The sequence below is a fragment of the Leguminivora glycinivorella genome, chromosome 14, assembly GCF_023078275.1.
Source record: "Leguminivora glycinivorella isolate SPB_JAAS2020 chromosome 14, LegGlyc_1.1, whole genome shotgun sequence".
Lineage (NCBI taxonomy): Eukaryota > Metazoa > Arthropoda > Insecta > Lepidoptera > Tortricidae > Leguminivora > Leguminivora glycinivorella.
This window is the reverse complement of record NC_062984.1, coordinates 6848673-6868962: the sequence shown is the minus strand read 5'-3', so window position 1 is coordinate 6868962 and position 20290 is coordinate 6848673. Positions and strand designations below refer to the sequence as shown.

At 36.6% G+C, this 20290-nt stretch overlaps 1 protein-coding gene and 1 long non-coding RNA gene across 4 annotated transcripts in view; one reads left to right on the top strand and one right to left on the bottom strand.

Moving 5' to 3' along the window:
- Positions 1–20290, top strand: part of LOC125233140 (caskin-2) — a 235905-nt gene that overhangs the window by 111765 nt on the left and 103850 nt on the right. The gene's annotated exons all lie outside the window — the stretch shown is intronic.
- On the bottom strand, positions 9233–16576 carry LOC125233146. Its single transcript, XR_007177830.1, has 3 exons — positions 16431–16576; positions 12808–12911; positions 9233–9571 (listed from the first exon to the last, which is right to left on the bottom strand). It is a non-coding gene; the product is annotated as an uncharacterized LOC125233146 (long non-coding RNA).

The following is a 20290-nucleotide window of genomic DNA, read 5'->3' as shown; positions in this document are numbered from 1 at the left end:
GCAACCTAAATTCTTGGTTCTATCAGATCCGTGCTATTCTTGAATCTACAGTAAATAATTCAAAAAATTTCACAACTTCAGACCACTAGCGACAAAAACATGGAGAGGAAGTTATGCAAAACGGATGACTCTCAAAATCAAGGAATAATTTACACGTTGTTGATTCAGAATAGTGATCTATAGAAATGTATGTTCTTTACAACTGAGTAAACTAAGAGATTTAGTTCGATGTGGACACAAGCGAGCGTCGATAGGGCAAAACGATTTAATGTACAAAATAAGAAAATAAAATCAGTGCAAAAAAGCTTTTAGCTGTCCATCTTCTAACCTGGTTTCTACTAAAAGGCCCCACCTTTTTACCGTATTTCAAGTGTTCCTTAGTTAGCGCCGTAATTTTGCGTATGCAAATACGTTTCATGGGAAAGTGGTTCTGAGAACTATAGTTATTAGTTGAACAAACAAGGCGTCTCAATTCGTCTCGCGGCTTAAGGAGTTGTGGAACGAATCTGCTCATTAAACCGTTGACAGGATTGCTTCAATCACCTGTTGAAAGTGTAAGAAAGTTATGATGGCTAAGATAAATGCCTGCACTAATAAAAACTATTTATTTTCAGTACTAGCTGTGAAAGAAAATACTCGAAACAAAACAGCTGTAAAGACATCATGCATATCAGTAACTTATGGAATCGTTTTGGACTTCCAAGACGAATTCTCTTATAATAATTTGCTCAAAATTGAACACAACGCCCTTACTGTATTTTTCGATCGCCCACTAAATCCTTCTAGATAAATCCTTTTTAAGTTATTAAACCAATAATTGTAAGAACGGAAAGTCACTCCAGCCATATGGTGGAGTTCTTCACTACAGAGATTTCTGACTATTCACAATACCCCCTAAGTATCTTGAAATTGTACCTATTTGCGATCTAACAATCAGTTCCGAGACAGTCTACCCTTTTTGCAAATACATTGAAAAAGGCAATAACACTTACTGCTAAGCGTATACGTACGTGAGGCGCCGCATATTGTCCCTGAGTCTAGACACGGTAGGGCAGAAGAATGATTTATCCCCTCATACACTAAAACTAAAAAATACACTATTCTGTATCCTATCCTAAAGACACAAGTTCCAAAATTCATGCAGTTCTTATAGAACCTAGCTTTTTGGATGTGGTGAAAACCGCGTGTATTATTGAAGAAATTGTCTAAAGACATGAGTCATTATATGTGGCTTCTGTAGGATTAATTTTCTAATAGCTTTTTGCCACTAACATCTTTTAGTCAGGAATGAAAACAGCTTAACTTTCCCATATACTCGTTTAGTGGAAATTCATATAATAAATAAACAATTATACTATGTCAATAGATTTAATCAATGTTTTCCTCCTCCTCGGTGCGGGATCAGCTTCGGAATAAAGTCTGCGCAAAATAACCTAGAAACGGATTTCAGGCTGAATTCAATTAAAATGTCCGTCAAGTTTCTGCCGCAGATCCAACCAGCTGCCTCCCAGCAGATATTCCCATTATTAATTACTACAGTAGTTGACCTATTTATATTCTTGACACGGACTGTCCTTAGTTGTATAACAAGCGTTTATGGTTGCCTTGTCACAAATAGAATGCAGCATGTAACATTAAACTTCTGCACTAATGTTATGAAGGCATGAATACTAATGCATAACTGAGTAGAATTTTACGCGAGATTACCTATTCAAAAATAAACTAAAGAATACTTATTACTAAAACTTACCCCGCTTGCCTACTTGTAGACATTAATAATATGCTTTTGACTAGGAACGCAAGGAAGACAATCTGCTCTTTAAGCTGAATAATTGTTATTCACACAGTGATTTCCTTTCCCTTAACTAAGCCAATAATTTGGTATTATTATTCAAAATATTTTAATATTAAAACGGAAGTGCCTCAAGGGTCAAGTCTGGGACCTGTACTGTTCAAATGTTATGAGATTTTATAAGTAACGTTTATATAACGCTGTGCTTAATACAGTAAATAATTGTTGCTTTAAATAATGACCTTAACGCATTATCAAACGCCCAGGTCTTAAAAATCTGCCCACAATTAATATGCGCAAGAGCTCAACCAAATCGCCTCCATTAGCTCGAGGCCGTTCCTTCGAACCCAATTTGTCGTCGTACAAACATTTACCACGATATCTTTACACTTATTTAACAATGATATAGTTCCAAGTATTAAAGGAATAGAGATTGTTTTAGAAAATCTTTTGCTTGCAATGCTGCAGATGGATCATAACGGTGCGTGCCATGTATGGTTCGATCATGACATGCGATTTGTTGCAGCTTTATCTCAACGCACCACATGCAGCGAAGCGAGTGTTTTTAACGCGCCTCCTTATAAATGGCTCGATTTCCCCAAAGCACAGGTCTCATCTTAATTTTAAATCTTTATGGCTTTGTTCACATTAAAGTTACAACCGTTTCAAACTAACACGGTCATTAAACGTTTTAACGGCAACACTATAATCATTAGCTGCGTTACGTGGTCAATGTTATGTTGCAGCCAATTTATAGCATTACCTTTTTGTGAATATAAATTCTATATTTAACGCCTATCCGCCATCTTGGTAAACAATAACGAAAAGAGCTGCTCAACCATGCCAAGCTAAATCCAACTTGAAGCATGAAGGAGTAGGGGCTATAATTCTGTAACGTTAGGGGTATAGAAATTCGCGTTAATTAAGATATAATCTGTCATCGACTGACTGTCATTCGGATCTTAATTCGGACTTTCGTGTCGTAACGTGAATGCCGGCTTTAAGCGATGGCTGTTTGATGTAGGATCATTGCCGTTGCAGAAAAAGCATGTTTTATTTATGAATTAGTGTAGTCGTGTACGTTTCTGCTGTTTGCCGACTTGTAATGTTTATCGGGCAAACTATTAGGTACGTGGTGTATGTGGAGCTGTCGTGTATAGAGTAAACACTAGAATTACTAGTGTCGTTGCAAACCTTATGGCTGCAATACATGCGCGATGTTAAGGCTGATAGTGACCAGCGACCTATTTTTACCTATGCTATATTTGTGTGGATTAAATAGCGATGTAGTGCAAAAAGAACGCATTGAAAATGCACCTTACAAGAGTTTCCTGTTTGCGTTCAATGGTTTTAAATAAAGGAATTTTCTTCTTGCGCTTTATCCAGGATATTATCCGTATAGGTATACCGTTCCTACCTCTACGTTCTTTTGTGTGCGCGATATGATCCTTCTTAAGTTCAACCTTTACTACTATCGTTTCTATTTTTATTATAGTCTACTGCAGAAAAAGGCCAAATAAATGTCTTAAGACAAATTTCATAAATACCCATGAAAAATTGGCGACAAATAAGGTACATAGTATAGTACAATGGACACGCTATCTAACCAAGTCACCAGCTCACGTCTCAAGTTTCTTGCTACCGCAAAACCAGATCTGAGGTGCACTGTACGAATTAGTACACGCTTAGTTCCCACTGCGGTATTGATATGGTTGAATCTGTGTTGCCTGCTGTACACTTTTTAGATGACTTTGAGATCACGTAATAGCTGATGACGCGCAAGTATGTGCTCCGATCGGTTCTGTATTTAATTAAATGTACTTATTCTTTTAATTATAAGTACGAAGTCTTAAAGATACGTAACACAAGAGATATATTAGATTAACAGGCTGATCATATACCTATATGACATGTGTACATATGTGTTAATTACTGTGACAAAAACTAATATTTGAAAAAAAGGTACCCAAGGAAACGGATGTTATTACTTCGGAGTAAAAAGGAGTGAAAACATACTTAGCAGAATCATTTCGTTTTGTTTAGGTATAAGTAGGTACAGGTACATAAAAGATGATAAAAATGTTGGATAATTGTTGTTTGTGTTCGTGAACATTGACACCAAGATAATAAATTTTGCACTTAAAATTTGATAACCTCAAATGAGGTACGAATCAAATTAAAGCCGAAATCTTATTTTTTGCCTGTTTTCACGATAGTTTTAGAGGTTAAAAAAATAGAATTAAGTACCTAAAAATTAATAGCCGCACTCAAAAGTTTGATCTGCGATAGCGATCTAAACGTACACATGTATATTTCTCACTTCCTTTACGCGTTTAGCACACATAGAAACATTAGAAACTACATTGAATTTATTACCTATTACATATTAACCTTGAAATCCAAAAGCACTAGCATCATTATGGTTTAAGGTGTTTTTTTTGTTATTGTTGTTAATAATAAAGTAGATTTAGTTGAAACTTGTTTTTACCTAGGCACTTTCTGTAGTTTTTACCAGCGGTTAACCTATCCATTGTTAGAATGTTTGAAAAAGAAATCCTAAAACCGTTTCATTAAAGCATATTTTAACAAATACTTTACTAATGACAAATTATCACTTATCACCACTTTATCCACGTGTGACTTTGATAGTTACTAAAAAGTATTAAAGATTTTTAAGTAATTGGTAAAATAAACTCCAAGGAAGCTGAAATAAGACGTTATTTAGTGTAACAAATAAACATTTTCGTCAGTAATGACACCTTGTGTCGAATAGAAGAACCTAGATGACAGCCTATCAGCATCTTATCCACATGTTGTATTGACAGTTAATAAAAACTATTTAAGATTTTAAGTTGTTGAAAAATAAAGTCTATTGCGCTAGAATAAGACGTTTTTTAATAAAATGAATCAAGATTTTCGTCAGTAATGACATCTTGTGTCGGATAGAAAAACGGATTTAACAGTGAATAGTACGTAGAAGATAATGCTAGCTCTATATAGACGTTTTTTAACGCTCGAAACTGAGTAAATGAAATAAAAAAACTGTTGTGACATAGCTCAATCATTAGGGTGCGAGTAGGTACACGGTGCCGCACCGCCGCTGCGCCTCCGCGTTATTTAAGGCCTGATTTAGACGGCGTGCGAACTCGTATGCGATTTTAGTTACATTGCGGGCATTGAGGGTACGTACAATTTTTCACAGCCATCAAATACCGCAATGTAATAAAATTCATATGCGAGTTCTCGTATCATCTAAATGGGCCCTTAATACACTAGACGCGTAAAGCCCGCACTTCCGCCGCCGCCGTACCTCTGCACTATGTGCAGTTGTACACACGAGAGGTGTAAAACCCGCGCGAAGGTGGCACCGTGTACTCGCGCCCTTATTTCAACAGCACGTCCGTATTAGTCCATTGCACAGATAAAAATTTCATACGTGAGATCAAAGATAATAGAATTTCAGTCTATACTATATTCAATATATAGATATTTTTTTTCACTCTCATATAATAATTTAAGCTAGGAACATACTACGCGGACGTCCGTCGTAAATCGACCGCGACCGCGACCCATCAGTGTGCACGGAACAAAACATCCAGCGAGCCAGATTTCGATCGGACGTCCATGCGCTCAAGGCCACGTCCGCGTCCGTCGACCAATAGTTTGCACGGTTATGTGTATTTCCATTGTCCAGATTCCCGTCCGCGGTCGATTTACGACGGACGTCCGCGTAGTATGTTCCTAGCTTTATGAATGACTGACAGTGACATGACTAGCTAGGCACTTGCAGAAGCGCCGCCTGGCGGAATAAAATGTCAGTGTGCCTCCTCATACTAGATGCTTAGTTACACTGCACTTGCACTGCACACATTTCCCTTTGTTACTTTCCATGACTAGGTATACACCTACAATCAAAACCTAGAGGGTTCACTTGCTTATTTATTATAACTTTATACTTACTTTAATGACGCTGCTTCACCGAATGTTAGAATAACGAGTAACGCCACAGGATCTACCTTTACTTTCTAGTCCCGACACGCTAATGCTCATTAAATGGCACCCTTCGGCAGGCTATATTCCCTCTAGTCTTACTGCGTAGTTTTACCAGTTGAACCACTGGGTTACCCATACCCATACGAGTACATGAAACGAAAAAGAATACGAGTAAGTGTAAACACCACCGGCACTTCTTCATTGACAGTGGACCTCACCAACGTGCACTATGTCGATCCGGTTCTCCACCATCTTGAAACCGAAAAGCTCAATAATCATCCTCCTGGTTCTGAAATGTATCCAAAGCGGCGAGTTGGTATTTAGAGCCGTCACGCAGGTGGCTGCAATACTACATACACGATAGGGCTTCCAATACCGGGATCCCGGGATCCCGCCTGTTTTTGGGCACATTTCAATACCGGTATTTAATTTAGTAATACCGAGATCCCGGTATTTTTAGTAACTAACAAATAATGGCAAATGAACGTAAATTACTCATCAAAAACGTTAAATTTCCGCATCATGTTGGTCGCTACACGAGTAAATCTTGCTTCTTGCTCTCGTTTCTCGATTTGACACATTTTCTGTTTGGTGTTTTTACAATATTTGTATGAAAATGATGGTTTTTTCGATGATTACTTAGATTTATAAAGAATTAAAGATACCTACGTATCAAAAGCATTCATTGAGGAGGGCCTGCCGCGAACCTTATTTGAACACATTTGTCGCACTTGTGAATTCGCACGTTAGTGTGACAGAGAAGCAACACGTCAAACGTAGTTGCAACAGGCCACAGACCCTCCGTAAACAAATCGCCTTGATGCATCTATATCATAGATATAACTTTTCAAAAAAATTGGTTAATGCATACGAACTAACGGTACGTATAACGTAGCTACTCAATGGTTTATTGTGCGTGTGCGTTAATGTTTTGAACTCTAGTGCAAAACTTTGCCGTAACATTCCCTATAGTAACGAAATTGGGAAATCTGAATTATTAAAATCAAGAAAATTACTTTTCTAATCCGTAAATTAAGTGTTCCTATTCCGCGAAGTAATCTCCTTGGTTTTGATTATCATGGATTTCCGCAAAGTAATGTGTGATTCCATAGATTATTTCTTAATGTGATTTATAATAAAATAATCTGTGTCGGACAGTTAAGATTTTTTGGCTAATTGTTCAATGATTTGACAGATTTATTTTATTAGTGCTTTAGCGCCTCTAGCGCTACGAAAAACAAAAATACCACTAAATTATACCACAGATATTGATTACAATGTGTTTCCAAAAAATCATCTCATGTTCTAGTTTCAAAAGTCAATGATGAAACTGTAGAGTGTGTATAATCGAGAAAAGCTCTTAATGCTTGTTATTTAGTTAAATCTACAGTACAATGACACCATTAAATAACACTGACTATACAATGTAAAAGATTGCTGAACTACAAGGTTCTATTCCGCACGAGCCTAAAGAGATCGATGTGGCAGAAAACATGGTTTGCTATGACCGCGTCTCCTTGCGAAATGTCCGGTCTGGCGGCGATATGTAACTTACAGAATCACCTGAGTAGAAATCTGGCGCTCTTTCCCGCTTGCTTTTATGCTGCGTCCTCATGCAGTCCCTCTCATAACAAAAATAAAAAACATGGGCGTAGCCCTTTGAACTATGTATACTTAAAAACAATAGAAGTTGAACCGACTTGGCAACATAAGTTTGTGAACCGTTTTGGGTTGAAATCGAAACTTATGAAGTTTGAAATATAACTAAGTCGGATTGGCAAGATTTCGCTGTAGTATAACACGCATGAAAAGTAACAAACGAGATTTTGAATAAAATTTGTTATTTTAAGCAAATTACTTGGTTTTTATGTTCTCGATTTTAATACCGGGATCCCGGGATCCAGGTATTGAAATCGCCAATACCGGAATGAATACCGGTATTGGATAAGGTCCGGTATTTGGAAGCCCTAATACACGATCGGACTTGAGCTTTGTAGAGCGTGGAGAGTAGATCGATATAGATTTCACCAGACAGTGGACAGTGTTTAGGTAATGATTTCCTGAAAAATAATAACGCTGATGTCCTGTATTCAACCAATCACCTTTCAGTTCAAGGTCACTCGCTACCTTTCCACTTTGACGAACCTACCTACACTATTCCTCCACGGTCAGAAGCCGTGATTGAATGCGTAGTTTCAAATCTCCCTACCAAAACAAAACATCTCACTGAAGGTGTGTGGTGTAATCTTAGATCATCATATCTCTGCCGGAGTCTATCTTGCAAACTACATTTTGTATCATTTTAATTCATTTAATAAAGTGCGTGTAATAAATATCGTTTTATAAAACTTACAAGCCTGAACCCTCGTAATAGTGGCCCAGTGGAGCTGAGACCGAAACCGCGTTCCTGTTTGGGTCGGTCGTAAACAGAAGGTCACTTTCCTTGTTTCCGCTGTGCGATCGGTAGACACAGGCATACAATGCGTTCTACATTTGTCTGATATGCACGACTGAGGGTCCACCTTTAACCGAGTGTAACATTTGAGTGCCTACTTTTACAAATTATTGGTTGAATTTAAAATCGTTTGAAAACTTCTACTAAAGTACTGAAACGCTCAAAAGCTCGAAATTCTAACGTGGACCCTCAATGGGAACGCACTTAAATGAGAACGCAAAGCACGCTCTATGAAAAATTCATAGTGGTTAAACGGTTAAATGAAATAAAATCTTTTAAACAATTTAGAAATCTTTATTTCTGGTCAACCAAATCTTGGCCCTAAAAAAGGCACGAAATTTAAATTTTCTTTACATTTTCAATCATTTTTTAAGTGATGGTTCGTCGATGATTCCGCCAACGTCAAGGTTTTGGAAGGCATGCTTGCATTTACGTGAGTGGCAAACAAGCATACGGTCCGCCTGATGGAAAACGGTCACCGTAACCTAATATGGACGCCTGCAACTCAAGGAGTGTCTCGTGCGTTGCCAACCCATTAGGAACTTGTACACTCCCTTTTGCTATGTTTAGTACACAGCAAAAAGGAGTGTACAACTTCCAAAGAGGGTTCGGCTTGCTGACGACGAAGGACAATTAGTTCCGTAGTTAGGTCCTTCCGTCACCAACACACCGCACCCTCGTTGAGCCCTGGCAGCCTTACTCACCGGCAGGAACACAACACCGTGAGTATGGTCTAGTGCTATTTGGCTGCGGTCTTCTGTAAGGCGGAGGTATTTCCCCAGTTTGGGATTTGCTCTAGATTCAAGCGAGATGATATCCGCTGTGCTGTGCCCTAAAACACAAAGCGGAAAATCATTTGCTTAGGGCATAGCAAATGATTTTCCGCTCCTACGAAAACTTAGCCACTGAACCTTAAATTTTCAAATTTTTCGCCTTTTTTAGTGAAAAGATTTAGCTGACCGTCTATATAATTATGTAAATATCTAGTACAGAGAGCCATAAATTGCACCATGCTCGGCATTAAGCTTTAAGATCCAGTGAAGAATGTCGAGATCCGACGCCGCACCAAGGTGCGAGACGTGGGTGACGTCATTTCGAAATTGAAATGGCGGGAAATGTTGTCAGGCAGAGTGATGGCAGGTGGAACAAAATGTTGACAGAATGGTGGTCGCCTTCCGATGTAAAAAAACTGCTTGGCATCCGTTGGCTCGTTGGGTAGACGACATTCGAAAAACTGCGGGGCACTTCTGGATGAGACTAGCTCAGGACCGGGATAAGTGGCGTACACGAAGGGGGCCTCCCTATGATGCTCAGTAGTGGGCGATTAACGGCTGAAATGATGATGATGATTATTTATGTAAATATTAGATTCAGATTCAGATTTAAAAAAAAAAAATTATTGAATCTGAATGTAATTATTACATTAGTAAATTAATCAAATTTAAAACTAAAACTGTAGGTAATATACAGTATTATAAGCATGTTTTTGATTAGGTACTTTGTCAACAATCGGCAACATCAATTGAGCGGACCATTTTTGACAATACTTTATCCCAGTGTAATAATTTGCAATTAATGTGATATTGGACTGTGTACTTATGACTGTATCCTCTTTAGTTCCCTTTCGTAAAAGTAACATTTTAAAATAGGCTGTAAAACATTTTGTGTGGAAATAGTTATTTGTTTTACAAGGGGGCAAAGTTGTTTAACCACACGTTCCATTGATACCCGAGCAAGCAAAAGATTCCAAATATTGAACCGCAAGCGTAGCGAGCGGTTTAAAAACTAGAATCTTGAGTGTTGCGAGGGTTTCAATAAGGCTCTAAGGATAAACCAACTTTTGCCACCAAGTGAAACACAACATTTTTTACCACACCAACACGAACAAAACATCAAACTAAATCAAATCTATCAATTCATATTTAAAGTGTTATAAAGTGTTCTATCAATTCATTCAATATTTATCATTCAAAATCATCATTTATAGGTATAAAATCTACTAGCCAACTTAAGACATCAACTTAAAATTTGTAGGTATCAAATTACTTTGACTCTTATGGATAAAATACAATTTTGCTATGTGTTTTCGAATAGAAAAGAAAGCTGTTAGGTACCAGGTTGGTGTCGTGAAATAGTATATTATAGAATGGTAACTTAATGAAGACTGTAAAAGAATTGAGTTTAGGCCACGAGGCCTGCCGAGTGGACTAAGTAAGGTACGAGACTTTTAGCCTTCATAACGTTACAATTGTGTCGCTTAACTTCAAACTTCGGTAAACGCATTCTGCCTTAAGGTTGAATATTTAAAAAAATCGCCGCTTTTGGAGTTCTGGTGAAAGCTACTTGCGAATGTTGGATTATGTAGGTAATCAGTAATCAGTAATTTATTGCAACTTCATAGGTACATTAAGTTATTACAGTATTTATTTTGTAGAAATGTGTAGGTATTTATTAAAACTACTTTTAATGCTTTAATTATTTGATGGCAACACAAATTAATTACGTTAAGGTTTGAGGAGTTTCCTCAATTCCTCATGAATCTGATTATAAAGAAATCGAAGCTTTTTCAAAATTTTACTCGAAAACTCAATATGCTTAGCAAACATAACTAAATAAATGTCTCTGTTCTGAACTTAAATGCATGCTGTTCTTATAAAAATACCAAAGTCACTATGAGTGTGCCATTCAGATTTGAGGAGTTCGGTTCTGACCATCATCAGCAGTTCCACTGCACCAAATATCACTGTTCAGGACGTAAGTGCATGCTGTTCTTATAAAAATACCAAAGTCACTATGAGTGTGCCATTCAGATTTGAGGAGTTCGGTTCTGACCATCATCGGCAGTTCCACTGCACCTAATGTCACTATTCTGGACGTAAGTACATGCTGTTCTTATAAAAATACCAAAGTTACTATAAGCATGCCGTTTAGATTTGAGGAGTTTGGTTCTGACCATCATCAGCAGTTCCACTGCACCAAATGTCACTGTTCCGTACGTAAATGCTTGATGATCCTTTAAAAACACAAAAATCACCATATGTATGCCTTTCAGATTGGAGGAGTTCCCTCGATTTCTCCAGGATCCCATCATCAGATCTGGGTTCTGAGAAAATAGGACCAATATATATGCGTATACATTCAATAAAAAAAAATCAAAATCGGTCCAGTAACGACGGTCGGAGATATCGTGGAACAAACATTAAAAAAAAACCGGCCAAGAGCGTGTCGGGCCACGCTTAGTGAAGGGTTCCGTAGTTTTCCGTATTTTTCTCAAAAACTACTAAACCTATCAAGTTCAAAACAATTATTTCCTAGAAAGTCTTTATAAAGTTCTACTTTTGTGATTTTTTTCATATTATTTAAACATATGGTTCAAAAGTTAGAAAAAATTTAGTACTGTGATTTACTTTTTAATGCAAAATGTGTTCACCTATTTATAAACTTTTAATTTTATATGAGAATGTATAAGTAAAAAGTTATTTACTACCGTAAATCATGAAATTAAAACAAGACGGTGATAGCTTCACCGTTTCTAGTTGTAGCAGCTATCAACGACCCGTGAGTCGGCAATAACATCAACGTTATGTTTAGTTTCTCTTTCTTTTATGTTATTATATCATATCAAGAGAAGTATTTTTATGGAAATGTACATACATATCCAAGCCGGCTAATCTTATGAAAAAATGATTAACGACCTACACTTTGTTATCTAATTTTTATTTTGTAATGTCTTAAATTGACGAAAATTCTAATATTTTCGAAGCAACTATGTTGAAAACACCAAAGTTTATGATAAGTTTTTACTATTTAAAACCACGTATATGTGCTTCCTATTTAAAATGTAAGAAAATAACAAACGGTTTTATAAATGGAAGGCCAATAAAATAAATAAAACATAGTTTTTTATAAGTCGGTAATATATTTTCCATCCGCACTTATACATTTTATTACCGACTCATAGGAATCGCTAACAACAGCCACATGAATGTATTGCGGATCATTTATATTCATACCATTAAAAATATACGATCAATCACTTTTTTCTGAAAATATGGATCTATCTTTCTATCTATCTATTACATGGGAGATATATTGAAAGTGTTTTAGTTGCTGTTTCACCTACCCACCCATACAGTATTTTTAAACGTGAAAAATAAGCTATTTATCCATAGGTAGGTATAACTGGTGTATAATTGGGTTACTATGCCACCTACAGCTAACAATCGACTCTTAGTAGTAGGTAATATTAACAATCGACTCTTTAACTTTAAAATATGTTTTTTACATCTAAATCTACGATTTAAGCACAGGTCACTTAATATTTATCTTTCATAAACATTCAATTAGCATAAAAAATTAAAAAACAATATTTTAGGGCAATCTGAATACTTAAAAATTAGGGTTTATTAAAAAATTGTCTTTAGGGGGGCGTTATTAGCTGCGTTTACCTAATTACAAAACTATTATTCATGTCAAGTTTCGTGCCTTCTGCACTCCGTACCATACCTTCTACCTTACCTACCTTACCGTTACCTGTACATTTTTCTTATTCAGGTTACCAACTTACCAAGGAGCACTAAAATTTGCTGCTATTAAGTAGGTAGATTATTTGTGACTTTGAATCTTTATGTATTATTATTAGTATTTTTGGCACTTTTCACACACGGCGGCCTGAAACAAGAGCAATCATTAAATTTGTGTAAAAAATGCCATTTTGTTGATTTTTCCCAGCGTTCATTTATTTTGGGTTCTGGTTTCAAAAGATTCGAATGTTGGACGTCGGTGGTAAACCTATGGACGCTTGCAACTCAAAGGGTGTAGAAACTAGTACTCCTTTTTTGAAGAACCCCATACTGTAGTCATCGGGAATACCTCGGCAGGGAGCTCATTCCACAGTCGGAGAATCCGCGGGAGGAAATTCCTCTGAACTGCACAAAGCAAAGTGTATGGATGAGCGCCGCTCACAATCGACAGGGCGCTTATCATCGCTGCGGCAGCGGTGCGATGATGAAGAGAAGACGATGGCATAACCAGTTCCTCAGAACACAACCCTTTGTATAGAGGCGATAGAACACACATAGGTAAAGACGCAAAGTCTCTCCTTAGACTTAAGGATTCAATCAATAACGCTTGTGAGTTTCGTATCGTCAACAATTCGTACAGCGTGTCTCTGGTCCAAGATGGTATCCAGGTGGCTTTATGGTACCACATTTAATTGCACAGAATACGATTTTACGCCAATTCATTTGAGGTAATGCGCTGTAAAGATAATTACTTAAAATTAAAGTTATGTGGACCCAGCACTGAAAGGTCTAAGTCTAGTTATGTGCAAGTTGCGAAAACTTACCAAAAAATCTAAAATTTCTTGAAAAAATCACGAAACTTTCACGAAAAATAATGGGAATATAAATTTATGAAATGGAAAGTTTCGGTCCATACAATTGTCCATACAAAGTATGGAAAGTTTCCGAAGTTTTCCTATGTGAAAATTTCAGAACATTGGAAACTTTCCTTCGACACATCAGTATCTAAGTCAGTCGGGTAACTTGCTTAATAATCATCTGGAAAAGTTTAAAGGAGCTTAATCTTGCGACAATCATCATAATCAGTTCCGCTTCATCAAATGCCACTGTTTTTAATGTAGGTAAATCATTGATTATTTGATGGAAATACAAATCAATATACGTACCGTATACCTACCGTTAATATTTGAGGATTTTTCTGTATTCCTTATTCCTCATGAATCCCATTATTAGAACTCGAGCTTGACAAAATTATGTCTTGAAAACCTAATATACTAACTAATATACAAACATACCAGGCGAAGAGAACAAATCCCCTTATTCAATTCAATTCAATATATTTATTATATTTTAAATCCTTAGAGTATTAGTATATATCACAAATCCTTAGAACTATGTTAGTACTAAAAGTAACTTAATACTTATCAACTATATATAAATAAATTTAATAACGACGTGGAGTGGGGATTGGCGGCACGTGCAGCTGCCGGACCCACCGCGCAAACAAAGGCGAGTCCCAGCGCTACGCCAGCACACTTAAACATGAGCGATATGTTTCACTGAATGGTTCACTCCTGAGCATCATCAGCAATTCCACTCCACCAAATGTCACGATTGGTAATGTGTCCTTGATTTTGTCATAAAAATATACTATAGGTGTGCCGTTCATATTTGAGGAGTTCCCTTGCTTCCTTATGGGTCTCATCACCAGAATTTGAGCTTAACCAAAATGGGACTTGAAAACCGAACATGCTTTACAACCATAACGAAGAAATCAAATCTCATAACAAGAGCATCGAAAAATATGTAGTTCCCTTCTGACCATCATCCGTAGTTCCACTCAGAATGAAAGAAAAATATATTTATTTGGTATAAAAACATATAACATCATCCAAATGTCACTGTTTTTTGAATGCATCATAATGTTTGACGACCGGTTTGGCGTAGTCGGTAGTGACCTTGTGCCTGTTAAGTCGCGGTCCCGGATTCGAATCCCCATAAGGGCATTTATTTTTGTGATGAGCACAGATATTTGTTCCTGAGTCATGGGTGTTTTCTATGTATTTATATATTATTAGCACAAAGCTGAGACTGTCCACTTGTCACGTATACCTAGATTGTAAGTTAAATTTCCTATGTATTGTATATTAGGTTACATAGATAGAACTTTAAGATATATTATAAGGTACAGATTTTAACGACCATGTTGTGACAATAAATCATTTATCTATCTATCATATAAATCGTTGTCTGGGTACCCACTTGAGCTTACCGTGGGACTCAGTCAATCTGTGTAAGAATGTCCTATAATATTCATTTATTACTAACTAACCTGACAACAAAATTAAAATTTTGAAAAAACCCCGACCGCGACATAGTGGTCACATTTTCATGAAACGTGGCTAAGAACACTCCCGAGTAACTCAGCTTTCAAATAAAAAAAAACTAATTGTAAATCAGTTCATCCGTTCGGAAGCTACGATGCCACACATACAGACAAACAGACAAACAGACAGACAGGCAGACACACACACAGATAACGTCAAACTTATAACACCCCATCGTTTTTGCGTCGGGGGTTAAAAATACAAAAGATACTGTATGTATGCATGTACGAGCCATCTACCATATATTCTGATTATATTAACTCCAACACCCGAAGGTTGTCTGGAAGAGATCGCTCTTAAGCGATAAGACCGCCTGTTGTTACCTCTGTTTGATTTATTTTTGTTTCTTGTGCATTACTTGTAAACTATGTGAGGTGTGCAATATAGATTATTGTATTGTATTTGATGAGTTCCCTCAATTTCTTCAGGATCCCATTATCAGAACTTGGATTTGATAAAAATTGGATCAATCTGGATAACTATAATTATACTCTATCAAAAAATAATATATCTAAAGACAACCGGATAGACAGACGGACAAACAGACGGACAGACAGATAGACGGACAGTTAAACGAACAGACAGACAGACAGACGGACAGACAGACGAACAGACAGACAGACGGACTGACAGACGTACAGACAGACGGATAGACAGATGGACAGATAGACGGACAGACTACCGTACAGACAAATGGACAGAGAGGCGGATAGACAGACGAGACGGACAGACAGACAGACAAGCGGACGGACGGACAGAGTCACGTCACGTCATAATGCTTCTTATTGTACCTTTTTGGTAAAGAACCCTAAAAACAGACAAATTGACAATCTTCTCCGCTCCCTTTAAGATTCAGAAGTCGGTTAAGTGTAAGCTAAGATAGTAAGTAGGTACTTATTATGGCTTATGCTATTAATATCTTGTGAGTGTGACACCTGAACGAAAATATGATGAATATATGGTGTTTAAAAATTAAATTATTTTCTTATTATTTTCTAAAATACTCGCACACACATCTATTCCTCTCTTATCTATTAGCGAAGCTGCTTCTACTGCATACCTATTCATAAAATCATAAGTCATAATGTTCTACATTTTATCTATAATCCACATCATCAGATCTAAGTAGGTACTTAGTGATTTACAAGAGGAAGAAGATATAGATAGGTACTTATGTTTGTGATGTTAACAAAACACAAAAATAATCATACACGTGCCTTCAAACATTCCATTACTCGAACACAAACAATGTATATGTAATAGCCACCAACGGCACCAACCTTATTAATCCGATATATTTTTCACTTTTGGTCATATATTTTCTGTCTTTTTTCATACGCCCCCTTTGCTTTAGTCCAACCGTCTTTAATATATATTTTTAGTAACGATTAATAATTATTGCATTAGATATTTCAAAATAAATTTCCGTTTTGAAAAATTATACATATGATGTGAAATGTGAAATGTCAATGTAACATTATTTTTATTTTCCATAGACAGCTGGCAGCTTTGTGAGATGTGTCATGATACTCATTGACAGAGTTACACCGGCGTAATTAAACGCTTATTTCAATAAGTATGACAACTCCATCTAGCGTCGAATAGAAAAATACAATTACTACTACGTAAGCACGCAAGAATATTATATACCATGGATATTGCGTGCCGAACATTACGTTGAAGCCAGAAAATTTGACCTTGAATTACGTCACGCCGGTCTTGCATCTCTTTCTTTAGGGTGTCCATGATTAAGCATACATTAGGGATATCCCGCGGAATTTGACGTATTACGTTTATACGACTGATTAATTTTGTAACTTATTAAATTCAAATCCGATCAATCGTTTTATCACGAAAGTGAACATCCATCCTCACAAACTCAAAAAGTAAGGTACATTAGGGCAATTCCGAAAGTCGTCTAATTAGGAAAGTCGCATAGAAATCACCATTATTTCCGTCATATCAAGATTCCCCTTTCGGAATTATCTGAACATTTCTGTCATTCGGAATTACTCTAATGCACCTTACTAATTTGTCAACCGCCAATAAGGTCCATTTCTATACCACTCTGCAGTTACTTTGCCTTACGCCACAAAATACGGTACAGTTTTTACCAGTGGTAAACTACTGGGATTTTTTTTTCAGAACCGTTCCAGAATAAGAGCGTGGTGAGTGTTGCAACACGAGGCTTAAAATATAACTTTTCTTTTACTGACACCTGTATTTATTAAAAAATGTTTCAGTCACTTTAAACTATCACAATAATATTTTGGTAGTAACTACTGGGAAAACTAATCCCAGTAGCTATCAACCCCCGGTGTGGTAATTAACAATGTGGGGAAAATCCCAGTAGTTAGGACAGGTAAAAACTTGGTGGTAACTAGTGGGAATAGCCACAAAAATATAAGGGAAGTATTTGTCAATGGGGAAATAATGAAATACTAGGACGTTTTAAAACAGTATCTTTATTTTTAAGCGCCGCCCCAAATCTCAAGGAAGGTGGTTCTCAATTCGTACGTATTTCAATTCTCTTCGCATGTATATATATATATATATATGTATCTCAATTTAATGTTTATGCCACGATATCTCCGTCGTTACTGGACCGATTTTTAAAATTTCTTTCTGTGTCATAATCTTCAGGCTTAAAGTGCAAATCTGCAAATTGTCGAACGCTCTGAAACATTTCCTTTTATCGGTACAATCGACAGCCAACGCTGCCTCCTTCCTTCATCTTTTGGAACACTGAAAAGTTTAATATTATTCATGTTAATTGTAAAGACATAAACAATAAAGTTGGTATTATTATACTGTGATATGAACTATGAACATAGAAACCGTACCAAGTTGATAGATTTAGCTCCATTCAATAAGAGTAAATACCATGCAAGAAAAAGATTGGTCACCCTAGTCGTAAAACCACACATAGCATTATTTTTCTTTAAAGGTCATATTTATCGTTCTAAACCTATTCGTGGGAATTTTGATATAATTTGAGACAATGAAAACAATATAATGATAAGAACTAACCAAGATTACAAGCAAAATAGCAGAAAATTTATTGCCAGCGAGGTTTATGAACATTTTGGTAAAATAAGTACTTACTTGTGAAATTTTACGTCGGATTTCGGTTTCCATTTACTTCCACAATGGTTCACTATGCAATACATAGCGCAGAACTTAAGTAAATCGTCGAAAAACGTTTATTTCGCAAAATAAATATCTGAATCGGTGAATGACTTTTGACAATTCTGACATATCGGGCATATTTTTTTATTATTAGTGTTCCCATAGTACGCAGGAGGTAAATACCGGAGAAATAAGGTTTTTGATTGAGTTTTTTTTCGTATAATACAAAGAAAAGTAAGTCAATTTGATTGAAGAATGTTTTATACGTTTTTTTTAGTAACTAATCTGGCAATACATCACAGTGTCGGAAAGAGATAGAACATAGGAGTAAAGGTGAATGAACCTGGCTTCAACTCATTGGTCGGCACGCAAAATCCATGGTATATAATATTCTTGTATGCACGTATAACTCAGAAAAAAAAAATTCGCTGACATTGACAGAATTGTGTCTGTAAAATTATATTTGCTAAAAATATTTGTTTATACTTGTTTTTGTTATAATGAAGACTAATTTGCGAAACAGTGAACTCAACTTGTGTTGTGTTGAATGAATTGCACACCGGCACCGGCAAAAGGTGTACACCTATCTATATTTATTATCACGTGATTACAAGAAGTCGATCAAGAAATGCGGAGACAAAGAGCACCAGCCCATTCGCCTCGTCATCATCACGCCTGAGGCTTGTGTCGCCTGCGGGACAACGATGTTCGAAGATACTGCCTCTGTGTCATTTTATATTTATATTTAAAACATAAATAAACGAATACAACCGTAACTTTTCATACTATCATTTTGTAGTTTGCCCAAGTAGAATTTTAATTAAGTGAATACCGAGAGACCCATGAATGAAACTTAAATTTACATGATTGGGGAAACAAGGTAGTCTTTTTGGTAGAATGTGCACGTTGGTGGCCAAAAAGCGTAAATATATTATTTAGATCCTATCTATTGACAGTTGATTAACACAAACAAATAAGTGATTTTCAACCTTATTACTTCCGGTAAATTTTATCGTCGATCATTGAGTACTAGGATAAAATAATGACAGATTAAGCGTCAAAATTCGACTATATATCATTTATACAACAATTCTTGTCTGACGCTGTCAAAATGGATAAAACGACGATAAGTGCCTGAATCTTGGAAAACAATTTTAACCAGATAGAAAACGGCTTTAAAAATGTATATAATTTGAGTAGCACCATTAAATCTCATAATCATCTAAATAGCACTATTTTCTTCCTTAGCACGTTTAGCAGAAACTGTCACTAACCATAATGTCATCCTCAAACTATTAAAGTTAAAAACGTAGTTAGGAGCAGGCGTAAAAAGATTTATTCCTTCCTGCCCTGAACATCAGCTATATTAGCTATAATAAAGTAATCAGCACTCTTTATGTCACTTACAGGTCTTCCGGTGACCAGAGGTGTATTCTTCTTGAGACTTTTTTATCCAGAAAATTTACGTATGCATTTAGTTTCTAAAATACTCCCGAAAGATCGTCAAAGACAGAGGCCTTGTCTAGGCCTTGGCCTTGTCAGTTTTAATTCGGTTTCCTCAATTCTGGCTTCTATTGGCCTCACAACTCTCACAAGGAAAGGAACTGCTCTTGCTGCTAATAGACTACCAATGGGTACCTATAGCCGAATTCACAATCGCGTACCTACGCTTCAAACGTGTCTTGTAATTAGCTCTTCTTTAGTGACGCAAAGCTAGACTGCGTTTCGATAATGTCTATTAATGATGGCACTTCGACTAGGCCAGCAGGGAACTGCAATGCTAAACTTGAAAGAAGCCTCTCTTTCGATTTGATATACCTAGCTTACTAGCTAGATTAAAAAAACACGAGGTTAACAACTCTGCAGGCCTAGCACATGCTTGCCGAGAGTATGTCGCCGCGAGATAGACCCTTCCTTATGTCATGAGGAAGACGTGATCTATCTCGCGGCGACATACCTACTCTCGCGGCAATCGTGAGCTAAGCCTACAACTGAAAGATACTGGGAAATA